The sequence below is a fragment of the Jaculus jaculus genome, chromosome 5, assembly GCF_020740685.1.
Source record: "Jaculus jaculus isolate mJacJac1 chromosome 5, mJacJac1.mat.Y.cur, whole genome shotgun sequence".
NCBI classification, from domain to species: domain Eukaryota; kingdom Metazoa; phylum Chordata; class Mammalia; order Rodentia; family Dipodidae; genus Jaculus; species Jaculus jaculus.
The window spans coordinates 141,507,664-141,515,732 of NC_059106.1; positions in this window are offsets into that span (position 1 = coordinate 141,507,664).

Sequence of the window (8,069 nt, forward strand, 5' to 3'; positions counted from 1 at the left end):
ACGTCCCACATTCTGCTTTGGCTACTAAAGGCAAGTGTCTCCCCCACCCCCCTACCGGAGATGAGCACATGGGGCTCCGCAGGGGCACTGACCTGTACATATACAACACCACACACACCCACACAGCCACGCAGGAAAAAAAAAATCAAGGTCATCTTTCTAAGAGGAAGGGTGAGCCTGGTAAATAACATGGTGATTTCGTCTTTAAAAAAGTTATTGATTGGTTTTTTTGGAAGAGAAGTGAGAGTGTGGGTGTATCAGAACTTCCTGCCACTGCAAGTGAACTCTAGATGCACATGCTGCTTTGTCAGTCTGGTTTTATGTGAGTACTGGGGAATCAAACCCAGCCTATCAGGCTTTGCAAGCAAGTACCTTTAACTGCTGAACCATCTACCCAGCCCTAAAGTAGTAATTTCTTATATGAAGAGGAAATTCCCAATTTCTTCTTAAATGACAAACAAAGCTAACCATAAAGCTCAGAAGAGACATGCCAGGCAGAAAGTTCCTACTGGACCTGTTTTCATATTAAGCCATGAGAGGCACAAGAGGTGGAAACTCCTGGAATTTTCGGTGAACATTTTACTATCAGGAAGCTCAAGAGCCTGTTCTATTTCTGCCACCTGTGACACTATAAAGCAGACAGGATAAGGCTGTGAACTGTGAGGAGCTCACTCAGGCTAAGCAAGGGCAAGAGCTTCTCTGCACAGACAGAGAAAAGGAGAAAAGCTTCCACAAAGAATTTTTTGTTGTTGTTGTTTGACTTAAGTGAATGACCATACGTAATGAAGGCCATCACACAGAGTCACCCATGCTGGGGCCCCTCTGAGTATTTTGTCTTGTTCTGTCCAATCTCTGGCCTATGTCCAGTTTTCTTATCCTCACACTTCTCAAAGATACTCTCCCGGAGTTTTCCTGCATTGAATCAGAAAAGCCTAACAAGGCCTGTTGCCAAACTAAAGTACAATCAAACACAATGTACGCTCCTCTTGGTAAGGACATAGTCAGTAAGTACTGCTGGATGATTGGAAGAGGGAGAGAAGTTCACTACTTCCAGCAGGTAAGGACTGTACTGGGGTTGTTCTAAAAGCTACGAACAAAAGAGATGTGCAGACTTTATTCATATGCATATAGGAGCACATCTTGTCAGTGGGTACAATCTTGAGTATGTTCAGTTTAAGATATACACCACTGAACATGCCAGATTAAGATCATGATTCAAGAAGAAAGATGATGGACACATTCCTGGCCATGCTGAGCTCCAAGCTATAGTTCATATGTTCAAACGGTTAAAATGTCTGACAGGAACACACTATGAGCACCCAGACAAACTGAGCTAAGTCCTCTTTCTCCCAAAAGGCTTTAGCTGTAAGCCCAGGAAAGAACTCTCTAAAGGTTGGTCATGATAAGAATTTGACCTTAAGCTCACCCACCTTACTTAGCTGCTAACAATGGTCATATTTAAAATCTTCAGGGCTGGAGAGATGGCTTAGCGGTTAAGCACTTGCCTGTGAAGCCTAAGGACCCCGGTTCGAGGCTCGATTCCCCAGGACCCACGTTAGCCAGATGCACAAGGGGGCGTGTACATCTGGAGTTCGCTTGTAGTGGCTGGAGGCCCTGGCGCGCCCATTCTCTCTCTCTCTCTCTCTCTCTCTCTCTCTCTCTCTCTGCCTCTTTCTGTCTGTCACTCTCAAATAAATAAATTTTTTAAAAAAAAGTCTTCACATTGTCATTCTTCCTTAGACTTGTTCATAAATGGTTTGGCATGGCTTGCGCTCTTCAGTTTTTGTTTGATTTTTTTTTTTTTTCTTTTTCGAGGTAGGGTCTTACTCTAGCACAGGCTGACCTGGAACTCACTATATAGCCTCAGGGTGGCCCAGGGTAGCCTCAAAATCATGCGACTCTCCTATTTCTGCCTCCTGAGTGCTGGGATTAAAGGCATGTGCCACCACACCCAGCCCACTCCTCAGTTTTTATCCTGGCAAAAGAAAATATTCTGATTTTTACTAACATGAATTATTACACCTCACCAGGAAAAAGAAGCATTGTAATTTTTTGTTTTAGTTGGAAAGGTTCCTTGACATGAGAATCCTTCCTTTATATAGCTAATAAAATATATTCTCTCGTAATTAAAAAAAAAATCTAATGGCTTGATCCTAATTTGTTTCTCAATAACAATAATAATAGTTAATAAAAATCTGTTATGTACAGATTTCCTACAAATGTTAAATGCTGCTCAAACCCTTTGAATTTTTCACCATATTTAATATTCACAATAACATTATATAAGTTTTCAACTGCATTTTATTGATGAGAATATTAAGAATCAAATATATATTGATAGATTAGATGGATAGATAGATAGATAGATAGATAGATAGATGATCAATAGATTAGAATCAACTCTGTTGCTGCAGAAGTGTGTTCCTGTAGATTTCAGTGGTATTTCAGGCAGGAAGATGGCTTTCCCTCCTCCTTCCTGCCAAGTCTTTTTGGGGTCCCTTTACCTGTCCAGCTGTCCCTTTCAGCCCATGGCAACTAAATACCCAGCTTTCAATTTTCTACAAATTTCAAATTCAGTTCCACTTCACTTCAGCACACATAATCTAGTCATCCCTTTCTCTGGGAAAAAAGTAATTTTTAAAAAATTTGATTGCATTTAAACCCTCCCATGTCATGAGGTACAAATCCCCTCAGCACAACAGAAATCAGCTATTCAGCCAAGTAAAGAGGTGCTGGCCAAGATACCACTCTCAGTACCCAGCACATTCCATCCCACGCAACACCATATTTGAGGGCTTTCCTAGAAAGGGAAGAAATCTTATTTTCCTTGGAGCTTGCATGAGACTTTACTAAACAAGATTAAAATGGGTCTTCTCAATCCATGTGTTCTCTTTTAAGAAGAGCTTTAGGGTTGGCTTAGGTATTTTCCCTAGTAACTTTTCCCTTCCTTTAGGGAAATGTAACTAAACTCTTTGGCATCGTGGTGGTTTGGTTCAGGTGTCCCCCATAAACTTAGGTGTTCTGAATGCTAGGTTCCCAGCTGATGGAGATTTGGGAATTAATGCCTCCTGGAGGAAGTGTATTGTTGGGGCCTGGCTTATGGGTATTAAAGCCAGTATCCCCATGCCAGTGTTTGGCACACCCTCCAATTGCTGTGTTCCACCTTAAGTTGGCCAGGGGGTGATGTCCACCCTCTGTTCATGCCATCGTTTTTCCCTGCCATCGTGGAGCTTCCCCTCGAGCCTGTAAGCCAAATAAACCTCTTTTTCCCAGAAGCTGCTCTTGGTTGGGTGATTTCTACCAGCAATGCGAACTGGACTGCAACAGGCATTTATGGCATAGGAAAACTCAGAACAATATTAAAGAAAACCCCAAGTCATTTCTCACACTGGTGAAAGGGAACATGGAGAGAGTGTTTTTCTCACACAGTGTGCAAAATGAGTGGTCTTGATTCATGGTTTAACTGGGCAGAGGAACACCATGTGGCCACACTCTGGTTCCCTGAGCAGAGAAAACAAATGGATGTCATTGGGGGACAAGTAGAAAGGCTTTTAGCACACAGCAGGAGCACACGTGTTCCTCAGGGACGATGGATGTTGGCCTGCTAGATTCTCTCCGATGAGAGCCTGACCTCGATTGCCACCCAGGCTGGTGTGTCTGGTAGACCCTTCACCCTGGGTGACTTCTGTTCCTTTAAGTGATAGTATTTTCTTGGACAGAAAAGGAAGAAAGATTTTTATGGCTATAGCTCCTCTTTTAGCCAAAGACTAGTTAGAAGCACACCTATGGGGAATACCAACAACCCTACTGAGAAAGGCAACCCCCCAACTTCATGGGGAATACCAGCCGCCCCACTGAGGAGGGCCCCCCATGGAATCAGGGCAAGGAGGTGGGAAAGAGGTACCAACACATGATGTAGCTATACAAAGAATGTTCTTAGTTAAAAAAAGAAAGAAAAGGGAGAGAGAGGCCATTGGTATATTTCAAGTACATTCAATGAATAAATTTGACATAATTCTAGTATTTATTAATTCTCTCCAAAGACAAAAATGCTTGAATTTCTATAAAAATGCAGAACCTTAGAAAAATGAGTGAGAAATATCCAGATGCTTTGAATAGGTCAGATTTCAGGTTACCCTGAGGTATCTAATAAATCTGCAGGTGGTCATAAGCAGCTTATCATATCTACGGTGATACTTCATAAGAATGACAAGTCTTAAATATCTACAATCTACCTCAAAACCTACCCCACCATGCTGGACTATTCTGTTTTCTCTTTACCTCTATAAATTCTTCACCATGCACGTGGTTTCTTGACTAGATCTCTCTCTCTCTCTCTCTGGCCAAGATACCACTCTCAGTACCCAGCACATTCCATCCCATGCAACACCATATTTGAGGACTTTCCTAGAAAGGGAAGAAATCTTATTTTCCTTGGAGCTTGCATGAGATATCTCTTGATATCAGCTTTTATCCATTCTTAGTAGGTGGCTTTCCTTTGATCTCTAACATATTACTGAGATTTATGTACTTTTGTAATCTCCATGGTCCTGCTATAGGTCAAAGTGGTCCACTGGATTTCTTTCATAGACTTCTGACTCTCTTGCCCTATGTTAAGCCTGTTACCCACATTGCCTTTAAAGTAATCTGTAAACAACACAAATATATGTGGCCTACCGTATTTAACCAACTGCAATTCAAATATATTTGAAAAAAACATTATAACTGTCCTGCACATGTACAGATTTCCTTGCCATCCCTTAAATATTAGAGTATAACAATAATTTGCAGCATTTGCATTGTTTTTGGTGTTTGATGCAAGTGAAAAAATTGATAGGGGAGGGTATTCATATGTTACATTAAAATGCTGTTCAATTTTACATAATGTATGTGAGAGCTGTCCTAAAATCAATTTTCCAAGTATGCTAAAGAGAACTATATGCACTTTCTTGCTTAGATTCATCAAAAACTTCCCTCTTCTCTCAGAACAAATGTCAAAGTCCTTCTCGTATTATGTCCCAGAGAGTCGTGACCAATTTACACAAACCTTCTCTTAATCTAGTTTGCTACTCTCTGTTGGTATATTATTACTTGTCTGTATATAATTTTGTTGCTATGCACTGATGTACGCATATGTTTGAGTATGTTCTTTTTATTTATTTATTTTTTTTTTGAGGTAGGGTCTCACTCTAGCCCAGGCTGACCTGGAATTCACTATGGAGTCTCAGGGTGGCCTCGAACTCATGGCAACCCTTCTACCTCTGCCACCCCAGTGCTGGGATTAAAGGCATGCGCCACCACTCCCGGTGTGTATGTTCTTTGTAAGTATACTTCCAGTGAGGATAAAGAAAATGATCTTTTCTTTCACCTTAGATCTGTGTTGTTCCCCAAGTGCTTTGCCCCTGAATTTCAGAGAAGTCTTAAGGTCGCTGAGAATTAACTCACATCCCCTGGTGGCCTACCAGGATCCTGCAGGTCAGTGATCCAGCAGGACGAGGTTCCAGCCCAGTGGCCCACAAGTCATTTTAGCTTCCACTGTCCACTGCATGCCCTCCTAAGGAGCTACCATCTTGCCTCGAGTGTTAGCTTCAGGAAAGTCTTATTAATCATCACAATCGCAGCTTCTGGGCTTGTTCTTGTTGCTGGGTGCTGAGAGCTGTTGCTCAAGTTTAATGGCCCTCAACCTGTTAAGGAATCCCCTCCCCGCTTTTTAATATCCTGTCATAAGATTAATAGTTCAAACGTGATGGCACATGCACACACCCTGATAAGATCTTACTTAATGAAAAGCAAGCAGAGACGTTCTTCCGAGAACACAAGTCTTTTGAGAGATTCAAAGAAAATTGGTGAGAACATGTAAAATGTCTCAGGAAAAGAAAAATTCTAAATGAGAACATTTATCATCATCATAGATTCATGTGCACTGTCAAGACACAATAAAGATTTTAACTCATTTTGTCTCAGGCAGCCTTTTCCATGGGGACCTTCATTAACAATACTCCCTGCTTGACCTGTTTCTGCCCAGCCACATCTCCCACTGTGGAAGACAGAGTGTGAAATATATCTTTTCAAATTGATGTCATTGATTTTAATATACCTTTAATAATATTGCTGCTCAGTGTTTTAATTACTCATACTTTTCTGGTACTTCCGCCCCCAGGTGACTCCATGTAATAAATCTGGTAAGTGCAGTAGACTCTGACACCCAGATATTGGATGCACAGCATAGGATGTGAGAGCCCACTTCCTCTTTCTTGAATTAAGACATGGGTCCAAGGTAGATTATAAAGACTCCATTGCAGGATAAGCTCCATATTCTCCACAGCAGCCAGCCATTCTCTGCTTGATGGAGGAAAATGCGTGATATCACTGGGCAGGTGACGACTTCATCCTGCTGTAGCCCTCCATGCCTGCGCAAGCCCGGTTATCACTCTACGTCCTCTGTTGCATCTCACTGCCATTTCAGCCTATTGTCAGACCAATTCACCAGGAGGCATTTCGCCCACTGTGTGGGTTGAATGGAGCCATGACAGAGTTTATGTATTTAGGGGCCCACCCACATCCTTGCAGATGATCTGATTTATCAGTAGGATCCTTGCAGTTAAAACTAGGTAAGGCAAGGTCATACCAGGTTAGATATGGAGAAATGGGAGGCACAGAGAAAGTGAGAAGGGGAGGGAGAGAGAGAGGTTTGGCATGTCAGGGCCTCAACCATTGCAATAGAACTCCAGACGCTTGTGCCACCTAGTGTACATGTGCGATCTTGCACTTGCCTCACCTTTGTGCGTCTGGCTAACGTGGGATCTGGAGAGTAGAATGTAGGTCCTTAGGCTTTACAGGCAAGTGCTCTAACCACTAGGAAATCTTCAGCCCTCTGCTATCTTGATTTTGATTTCTGACCTGTAATCACTAGAATTGTGGGACAGTGAATATGTTCTGTCTTGGACATTTTGTTGTATTTTGTAACTGAAGCCCTAGAAAATTAATGCACCTATGAAAGGATAGATTTCTTAAGGTCAAGGATCTCATTTTATTTACATTTTGCTTTGGTTTGAATGTGAAATGACCTCTATAGGGTCATGTGTTTGAACACTTCATCTCCAAGTATTTGTGGAACCAAAAGTAGCCTTGTTGGAAGAAATGGGTCATTGGAGATGGGCCTGCAGATCTTATATCCTAGATCCACCACCTTCCACTTGACTGTGGAAGCAATGTGCATGAGAGCCCCTCCCTTCCACTCCTGTTGCAATGCCTTTCCTATCATGAAGGAAAGCATCCACTCAAACGATAAGCCAAGATAAACCCTTCAACAACTTCTTGTCAGGAATTTTGTTACAGCAATGAGTGAAGTCACTAATACACTTTTCTATACCTGAAATAACATCAATAAAAAAACATTCCTCAGTAAATATTAGGTAAACTTAATTACTAAGTGGTGAATGGCAGAGAGGCAAAAGCTTATCTGTTGGTGAGAAAGAGAGTAAAAGTACACATCTCTTCCTGCAATGGAAAAGAGGAAGAGATTATGGTCAGGAAATGGATATTTTAGCAGGAATTGGACAAAAAGTGGATCAAATGAAAGGCACTTAGCAAAGATACCTCTGTGGCATGCCTGATGATGTCAGGGAGACCAGGCAGGCAGGCTCAAAGCAGTAACACAAGGCTGAGTAAGGGTTTAGTTCCAATTTGCACTTATTCAGCTAATTTGCAATGGAATGGTAAACTGAAAAGTATGGTGGCATGTCTCAAGGAAAAACAGTGCTCCTGCGGTCAAAGTTCTTGCAAAAACTGGAAAGAAAATTATAGATGAGACTATGGGACACACCAGTTAGAAATGATGTCAAGTGACTGGAAGTCCACTGAATGGTTCAGCTGTAAAAGGCAAATACCAGGAGCCTGCCCCAGTGTCCTAAAGACTTAGGGGTCTGTGTAAGGATAGAGTTGTCTGGGACAACACTTTAAGAACATTAGTGTTTTTTCTTAAAAATCTCATTTATTTTTATTTACTTGAGAGAGAAAGGGAGGGAGAAAGGGGGGGGCAGATATATATAGAGAGAAATGGGCATGCC